Consider the following 9,753-nt stretch of genomic DNA (forward strand, 5'->3'; position numbering starts at 1 on the left):
ACTGTTATGGGTATTACTAAATTGGAATCTCACATAAAGGCAAATGTTCTGGAAAGATGCTGGTAAGGCTTGCAAAGTTTTGTTAATTTTTCTCAAAGCTTTCACAGCTTTCAGTGTGGCTTTTTCACAAAGCTAAACTTAGAGGATTAACACCATTCTCCTCATGGTACTCTGTTTACCAAGGGAATGTTGGTCAAAGGGAGAAAAGTGGACAACTTCAGACTTTTCATGTCAGTGCGACTTACAGAACAAATATCCATTGGCAGGGTAAGAGCCTGAAGAAGAAGAAAAGAAGCTTTCTACCTATTGTGTAATAAATCAAAAGGTTCCACTGAATTTCTTTGAGTGTTAGCAAAACTGCTTAATCTAGGATTTCAAAGGGTGATCAAAACTATTTTCAATTATTCCTGACTTGCACTTGTATCATTCCAGACTGAGCTAAGTCTTTTTCCCTAGTACATTCCTTTATTTAAAGGCAATAGAAAGAAGAGAAAGAAGTGAATTTCAACGATCAGAATGCCGATGTGTGGGAAATATGACTTCAGTTCTTCCTCTGGAAAGTCTGAATAAGACCAAATAATTACAAGTTCTTCACTGATTAAAAGCAGAGGAAAAAAAAGAAACAATAACACAACATTTTCAGAAATTGGATTGTCGTTATCTGTAATAATACAGGAAGCTTATCTATTGTGAAAAGAGCAAGCCTGATTCTAATGTGGCATCAATATTTGCATGATAATAGGGTTATGTATTTTAGATTAAGACAATGTATTGCTCACAAAGAAGAAACATCTGTGGCCACCCTTGGGAAAACATGACTTTCTAAATATGACTTAGTACAAGTCCCAAGACTCTACAGCTAGTTTTCTTTGAAAGTATATTTACTGTGACAGTGCAGTTGCCCTTGATTACAGCCTTCCATCCAAACTGAGGGTGGCAGAATAGGTATGCAGGAGCTGTTAAGTAGCTTTGATCTTTCAGAATAAGTAAGGAGTCCCAAATGGAGAACACAGAAATATACTTTTCTGTCTCACTACTTTGTATTGCTAACTGTAAGACTTCAGAATTAAAAGGCCTTGTAAAGCACCAAATGTATAAATGTATCAACCAAAGAGTTTTATTGCACAAATTATTCATTTGCATCCTAAAGTGAACTAAGTGATGAACTTTCAAAGATCTCTTTTTTAAATGCCACTAAAAATTCCAAAACGGCAGCAAATTGTATTGGTTCTAAAGCAGTGAAATTACAGTGAACAATGTACTGTGTTGCTTATAGTGCTGATCCATTACTGGTATAGGTTGATTGCTTGGGTTAATAGGTCTACAAAAGAAAGTGGCTGCATCCTCAGCTGTTATAAGCCATTACAGTAATATTTATGGATCTGAAGACTATTTACAGAAGCTGAGGATCTGGATACCCTTATTCAAATAATAACATTATTATTGTTTTATTATTGTTATTATGTTATTAGTATTATTAGGATAGAAAAGATACCACTTAAAATCTCTAAGATGAACATATTCAAAGGATCACTGAATATTTACATTCCTTGATCTAGATATTTCCCAGAACTTAAAGAGAAGAAGTCTTTTGAAGGACTATTTGAACTACTGCTTTTGATGTTCTTCTGCTGGTCCAGGACAGATGGTTTATGCCAATTGCTAGAAATATTTTGTGGTGTACCATTTATCCTATGTTCTATATAAATTGCCTCTTGACAACTGCCAATTATCTAGAAGTATAAAATTGTGCATGAGATCAGAACACTTACCACATCCGGACAAAAAAAGCCCATGTCATTTACAGTCTAGAAATGAGGAACGATTGTTCAGGTGTCCCATTTTATGAACTGGCAAGAGAAGTGAGAGCATCAGTCTTAGCAGTCCCAAAATTGAGATGGCCACAAAAATCTAAATCTAAACCAGAATAACATGTCTTGCCAGTGAATAAATTTTAGTCGGTTAATAAAAAGCCAGTTTAAAAGTGGAGGTGACGTTGTGGCTCCATTGCATTGAATGAACATGCTGCCACAGATTCTTGTAGTGTGTATTCCTGCATTTACAAATCATCTCTCTATTGCAAGGAAGCATCCTCAGCTTGCTAGGCATGACTTGTCCACATATGTTCTGGAAGACTGTCTGTGAAAAATGGTGAGTTTTCCAACACAAACAGTTGGATTCTAGAGTATGTAACTGGGCGGTAATATGGATAAGTATGCCCACACTCTGCATTCAATGGGCAAGAGAATTGTTGTCGTAACTATGGGTAAAAAACAAGGAGAGGTTGCAGAGTACAGGGAAGAGGCAGAAAAGGAAAGTTGAATCCATGTTTTTCTCTCCCCAGAGCGTTAGGTTATTTCAGCAGCTGTCTGCCACTCAGAGCCTCTTTCGGCTCACTTACCAGCACAAAAGCTGTCTGCAATAGCCAAACCGCCCTCGTGCAGAACAAAAAGGTGCATAAAAAATAACTGGCATGCTAAGAACTATTGTTCAAAGGATTCTATAGGGCAGAAATAGACAAGGTGATTCAACTCACCCAGAGAGGGAAGATTTAGGAGATGGGATACTGTTCATTTTCAAGCATTTAAAAACAAACTGTAGCTTTTAATTCCATGTATGTCATCTCCTTTTACAAGGAGATAGTATTATTCCATCTACAGGGTAATATTCATGGTTTGTTTTTAACTGTAAAATCAGAAAACCAAATTAAATCTGAAATGTGCACACCACATTCTTAGATCAGAATAACATATGCCAAGGAAAGAAGCAGTAGACTATTGCTGTATTTGGATGAAGCTATAAAGCCATAAGCACTGCCTTTGAAAAACAATTATAGTTAACATTTCTCATCAGTAAATCTCACTAGACTAAAGCAGAAAGTATCATCCTCCTCATTTAATGATCCAGAAATTAGAGCATGGGGACACAGGTATGCCCTGTGCAAGGTCACTGGCAGAACTAAAAAGAGAACACTGATTTGTCATTTCCCAGCAAATGAGCTCTTAACGAGGCCCAGTGCCTCCCTATCTAGAGCAAATAAATAAATTAATACAATAGTATAAACTAAGTCCTTGGTAGTTCAATTTGAGGCATTCACTATGAATTATCCATTAGGACTCCACAGCTAAGAATTATTCCCATGCATTATTTGGAGAATGAGATGCCATAAAAAACATAGGCCACCAGCAAACAAATTTGTAAACATTGCATTATGGAAAAGAAGGCCACATTAATAAATAAGAATTATCCACTCAGTTCTGGTAAGTAGCTTATGCATTAGATGGGATGGTAAATATGGTCTCAGAAAACACGAGCTAAATCTACACCACTAATTAACATGTGAACTGTAGCATTAAGTGTTTCCTCCACTATCATTGTCTTTTCACATGAGCTATGCTTATTTCTGAATTGCAATAAATGTGGTATAACTTTAAGGCTGGGATTTTCAGCTGTCCAGCTCCTCTGGCCATTAGGAAAGCAGTCTGTGTACCATTTCACTTTTGAAGTTTCACAGAAAATAGGCATTTGTGTGAACTCTTTGAATTATGAGTGCTGAAGTCCTTAGCTTTCTGGTAGTCTCCTTTTAACATCTTGACAGTGAAGACAATTATAATCTACCTTGCCCCCTCCTTTTTTTTTGCACTATCTTGCATAAAGAGGCAAAAAACCCCAACACAACAGTGTTGTTAGATTTCCTTTTGGTTCACTAATAATCATAATAAGCCCCTCTGAAACCTTCAGAAGCAAAGTCCAGAAAATTTGAAAGGCTTTTCCCCACCTCTAACCCCTTCTCTTTTTTCTGTTGTCAGTAAGCATGTAAGCTGAGTATTGTAAGGATTTCCACAGATACTTATTAGTGTGTATATGTTTCAAGTTGGACTACATCTGAATAGAAGAAACAGCTCAGTAGAACACAGCAGCTGTGATGGGAGCAGTAAAGCTTTGGTAAAGCTCTGCTCACTTGAGTGGATCACTGAGTTTCTGAAACTCTCTGAGCAGTTCGAGTCTCAGCTGCCTGTATTTGGTGAGATTCGTGTCACTGGTGCCAATCCTAGGGGATTTCCACTGGAGCCACCAGGTGTAAAGTTAACAAAGGTACTTACTCGGCATCTACACCTCAGTCACTCAGATTTGACTGCACCCTGAAACCTCTAAAAACCTCTGACAGCATTGGTTTGGTATTACGCTGTTTGTTCTTTTGCGATTAGAGGAGAATTTATGTAGTCATTACATTTTCAGAGTTCTCTCAAAGTTTTCTGTTCATATTAGCTGTCCAGCTGAGATACTATCGTGTACTAAGTCAGTAAGAAATCCCTGGGGAGAAGGAAAAAAGTTTATAGCATGGGAAAGAAAAACTGCCTCAGCTCCAATTCCTCTGCCTTGGAGATTGAGAGGCGCTCAGAACAAAAATCAAGATGTCTTAAAATAGACTCTGTCATATTATCAGTGATCTCAAGGGGATTTTTTTTCCAGCCTTTTGTATGGAAATAGGTCTTATCTCAAGAGGAGATAACTGCAACAGGTCTATATACATTAGCTGTGCCTTTTCCAATGCAGACAGCATTCTTAAAATGGCTGTGCTGCCTCCTACTCAGAAGATAATTGGTGCCTAACACTTCTGGCTCTGGGGAGCAATGTGCGCAGAGGGCGAGAAGACACAAGGAATCTTTGTTGCTAAGATGCAAATCTATACTTGTTTTGTCGCCAGAAAGAATCCTGACATCGTATTGCAGACACCTCGTAATGTTGGTGTAATTTCTGTTACACTGCAAATATGGATTTACATTATTTTGATTTCTGAATGGTAAACGGTAGCACCACCTTCCTTTTTAAGATCAGCAACAATGTTTTGCATTCCTTATGTTTTGTAACTAGCTACATATATTGATCTGAACAGTCTGCTGAAAAGTTAGGTTTTACAAAGGACTTTAGAAGTTAAAAGATTAGTGTTAATTACACAAATGGTCAATTCATTGTATTTTTAAAAATAGAGATAAAAAAGATTCAGAAATACTGCAACTAGCTCTACTCTTCCAAACTTCACCTTGATTACTTTTTCAGAGAGCGCGTCAGCAGTGGTAATGCAGATGTGTGCACAAATAGGGTAACAATTAGAGACGAGAACCATATTCTGAATACTTCAGTCACCTGAACATCCTTAAAAATAACAGAGGTGCATCTGGCCTCTAATTTCACCCCTCCAAATGTTGAACAGTACGTAACAAAAGCTGCTGCCACACTGAGATGGGGGCCTTCTGTGTTTATGATCTCAGGAAGAAAACTAGTTTTATGATGTCTTGTTTTTGAAACTTCAGTCATACTCTTAAGTCTATTTGGTCTTTAGAATGACTGAATCTCCGATTGCAGCTCCAACATTTCTTTCATTCAAAATGATCTATTCATCTGTATTCATAAACATGTCAGTCTTCTGGTACAAAAAAAATCTAGTCGACCCTCCAATAACAAAAAACTTCTCATTAATCCACCCCCCTCATTAGCTAGGATTAAAAACCTTAGTCAAATAGTTGGCCTTGTGCCCAGAAAAGCTATGAGATCAATAATCCAAACAGACTTAATGATCTTCTTAGAAAAGAATAACTTTTGTACTTCTCCTACAGAACACTTTGAAAAAGTGAAGGGAAAAATACAAGAAATGTCACATCATGTGCATAAGTTGATTTATCTGTTGGAGTTGGACAGCTGGAGGAGGTGCTTTGGGAAATAGGGGATTTTTTTTCTTCTCTTTCTGTTAAATTACATTTACTGTCTGCAAAAACGGTAATATGAATAATTACAAACTGTATCAGTGATTAGCCTGGAAGAGCCTAAGAAGTTTCATTAACATTTCCCGTATCTCATTTCACTCATGAGCAGTTTAAAATTATGACATTTGCGTTCCTATACAAGATCAGTCTCCTTTAAGACTTTTATTTAGGCAATTTAACTTGCTGGTATCCTTATTTTGACACTATTAATTATAGTTTCTAACCCTAAAGTTTGATATTTATTTTATAAACTTAAGTGTTGATGGGAAGGAAAAGAAAACCAAACTAAACCCTACTGTATAGTTCTCTATCAGCACAAGAAGGTGCTCTAAAAAGCCAGTTCCTTTGACTGAAGCAGGCTAGGAACTCCACAGGGAACACTTCATGGAGAGAATGGAAATGTCTTGGGGTAGACATTGGCAAATATTCAGCAGAACATCCATGTTGCATGTGGGTGTGCTAGAAAATGGCCAGGCTGGGCTGACCGCAGCTATGTGAGAATTAGCCATCTGATCAGGACTCATCACCTACCCTCTCTATAAAGTAGGCATATCTGTAGCCCAATTCATGCCATATATTTTGAGAGGGAATAAATCAACTTTGAATGGCCCAGTTTTTGCTATTTAGAGCCTACACAAGCAGTTTGAGTCTTAAAGTTTAGCAGCTCATTTTGGCAAGATTAACCCGTGCTGAAAAGAACTTGCTGAAACTACAGCAAAGCGCAATGTGATGCCAGTAGTTTCAGGTACCTCATCCGTTTGTTCTCACTCAGAAACGCTGCTTGCACAGACAGGGTTGGCACATGGGAAATCATATGTGGGAAGTGAAACACTATTTGATCCTGCGTTTCTCTCCTCTGCTCAAGGAGTGGAACAGCTATGCAGACCTTCCTGCAGCGCGGCCCCCAGGAATACCACTGGGATCAGGTGTCTCATTTAGCATGGAGCGATGCAGCAACCATCGTGGGAGGAGGTAAGGGCTGAGCTCTCAGTGGAACAGGGACATCAGTTCCCTTCAAGGCTGAAATAGGACCTCCAGAGCTAGCTAGGGAAGAAAAGGAAAGCCCTGGGGAACAGATGTGAGGGGAGAAGTTGGAGCATTACATGGTGAGGTCTTGGGAAGCAGATAATGGGGATGAGGTAGGAACTGAGCAAATGCTGGAAGCCATAAGGATGAAATCTGGTGGAAGAGAGAGACAGCAAAAAGGAGGACAACCAAGGGCCATTTGGAGTGGCTCTGCAGCAGACTTGAGAACCCAGACAGGAAGCGTAGACCCTTTTGCAAAAAGCAGTATTTGTTTTGGGGGAACAAAAAGGGAAAGCAATTTACATGTCATCCTCTGGGTGTGTTCTGTTGCTGGCAAAGCCACAGCATCGTCCCAGGAGACAGATATCTGCCCAGGGAACGTGGGGCAATCCGGGCACAGTAAGGCTAGCATCTCTCTCCACTTTGCCATTTAAGTTACTTATCGAAACTCAGTTTCTAAGATTGTTGCTAAACATTACTTCATGCTTACACAGGAAGAGCTCTTCAAAAATCCATTAATGCATCCGAAGTGTACTGCCCCTCATTTTCACTGGAGATAACTGCGTAATTTTAACAGTGCTTCAGTCTGCACCATTACTGTTTCTGTAAAGGTCGTTATGTCCACTTTCACAAAAGAAAAAGAATTAAAGAATTAAAAAGAATTAAAAAAAAAAAAAAAATATTTGCATGCCATTATCCTGAGGAAAAACACACCTTGCTAACCTGGTTATGTAATTTTCACAGTCCAACTTTTCAAACTATGAAGGAACGTTTTTCAGACTCATTATCAAGCCATTACTCAGGCAAGCAGGTCTCCCCTAACAAGCAGCAGCTCCTGGGGCTGCACAGCTAAAGACACACAGAGACCTTCTCTGCAGCAGCTGCCGACACACTTTCCCTGTTAAACAAATCTCTTTAAGTGTAACTGAAAAAAAATCTCCTTCTCTCTCACCTAGGCACAGTATGAAAAGAATTGCTTAATAGATGTCAGCTGAAGGGTATAAAAACAAACCTAAAAGATCCACAGCAATACTGATTTTTAAGTTGGTACTGGTGAGGCAAAATAAAACCTAGTCACTAAATAAATTCCACTAGGGAAGCTAAGGAAATGTAAAGCAACAGCAGCCTCTGTGAAATATCTCTGTGCTATCAAAGGAAACATGTTAAGACAGTCTGAGACTGAAAGAGTAAAAATAAACAAGATAAAATTATTCAAATAATCAATTCCCTATCTCTGGGTGGGTTTTTTTTTGCAAACACTAAAAAATATAAACCATTTTTGTAGGAAAAATTAGTATTTTTCTGAGCAAAAAACCTGTAATTGGTTCTGGTTCACTAGAGGATAATAAATAATAACATCCTAGCTACTAGAATGCCAGATACAATATGGTACTTGTTTTGCAGGCAGTTCTAAAATCATACCTGGAAAAAGTTAACAGCTTTACTTTAAAATAATACTTATACTTTTCTTAGGGTTTCAGTAATAAATGCTTTTAATTACTCAGGGAAAGGAGGCATAATAAGACAATCACTACTGCAAGCTTTCGAACAAGTACCTTACTCAAAGATGGATGCTACTCCAGTCAAATGTTCCAAGTTGAACTAATGTGATACCATTTCATCTCCTTGAAGTGAGACCATTTTGAAGACTGATTCTTCAGTACTTCACTGGAGCACTTCAGTTTTAAACCTGATCTAATGAGCAGCCATAGATGCTATGGACTCTAAACATAAAGAATTGACATGTTAGCATATTAATGTACTCAGATGTCACATAAATCATTAGAAGACAGTTTACTGAATGACTCAGATAGCTGGCAATATACATGCACAGCCTCTTTAGCTCTTAAATATAAAGCAACTTCCTCTTGGCAACGTCCTGATTAGAACAACATTGATTGTAGTTATTTATAGCTCAAATGCTATTGCTGAAAATTTCTCAAAGTTGTAGATACTGTATTATTAACTATAGTAAAGCTCTAAAACTCAGTCAGCAGAGGCCACTTCAATCTCCGCATGATAATAAAGGATTATTATGTGCAGTAACCTATTTATGAAAAGGAAACAGTGTGCTTCTTTCAGACTCCATCAATTGCTTTAATAAGGAATTGAAAAGCCTGGCCTACTTTATATGCAGATCACCATCCCAGTTGCATAAGGATTTACAATAGACAAAACAAAACTGGTTTTGTTGTAAATAAGGGCTGTTTGTTTAAATCGCACAATAATATTTGCATCTAAAAATTATTTAGAAGCTAATAAGGCTTAATAAAGCTTGACTGTGTACTTGTTAATAAAAATGGTTTCAATATTCTCCAGGAAGGAAATGTAAATTGAAGGTGATAACGTAAAACTTGAAGTAAAACAGGCCTGAGTTAATGGGAAAGGAGAAGACTTACTGCATTTGTTCACTGATGGTCTTAAGAAAACCAATGTTGGGAATGGAATTCAGTTAACTTAAAACATTTTATAAAATTTAAGATCATAAACTTAATAATAGTTTTCTCTACTAGATTAGAGTTATTGCAATATTACTTTTCCTTTAGAGACTAAAAACTTGACACAGTTCAGACTACTGAAAGTTAGTGTGATGCACGTACTGATTTCCGCTACTTTGATTTGGAGGACTCCAGAGACCCAGGTTCAAATTTTACCTTTGGCATTGGTTCATTTGCCTGTATGTTAATAAATTTAATGAGGTGTGGGATGACCCCTGCTGGTGTCCTTGCTTATTAAAAAACAAAAACAACCCATATCTGGCAGGAAAAGGACATGTTAGTTTCAGTCCAAAAAATTTACAAATATAAACTCTGTCATAAAATGTATGAAAATACCTAGTTTAATGCATTATGAGTAATGTTCTCTTAAGTATGAAAATATTCTTAAACCACTGAACATTACTCTGTTACAGCTGCAATGCAATGTATGAGGAAGGACATTAATTGTCTAGTTCACTATGATA

This window comes from Patagioenas fasciata, chromosome 11 (genome assembly GCF_037038585.1).
Source record: "Patagioenas fasciata isolate bPatFas1 chromosome 11, bPatFas1.hap1, whole genome shotgun sequence".
Classification (NCBI taxonomy): Eukaryota; Metazoa; Chordata; class Aves; order Columbiformes; family Columbidae; genus Patagioenas; species Patagioenas fasciata.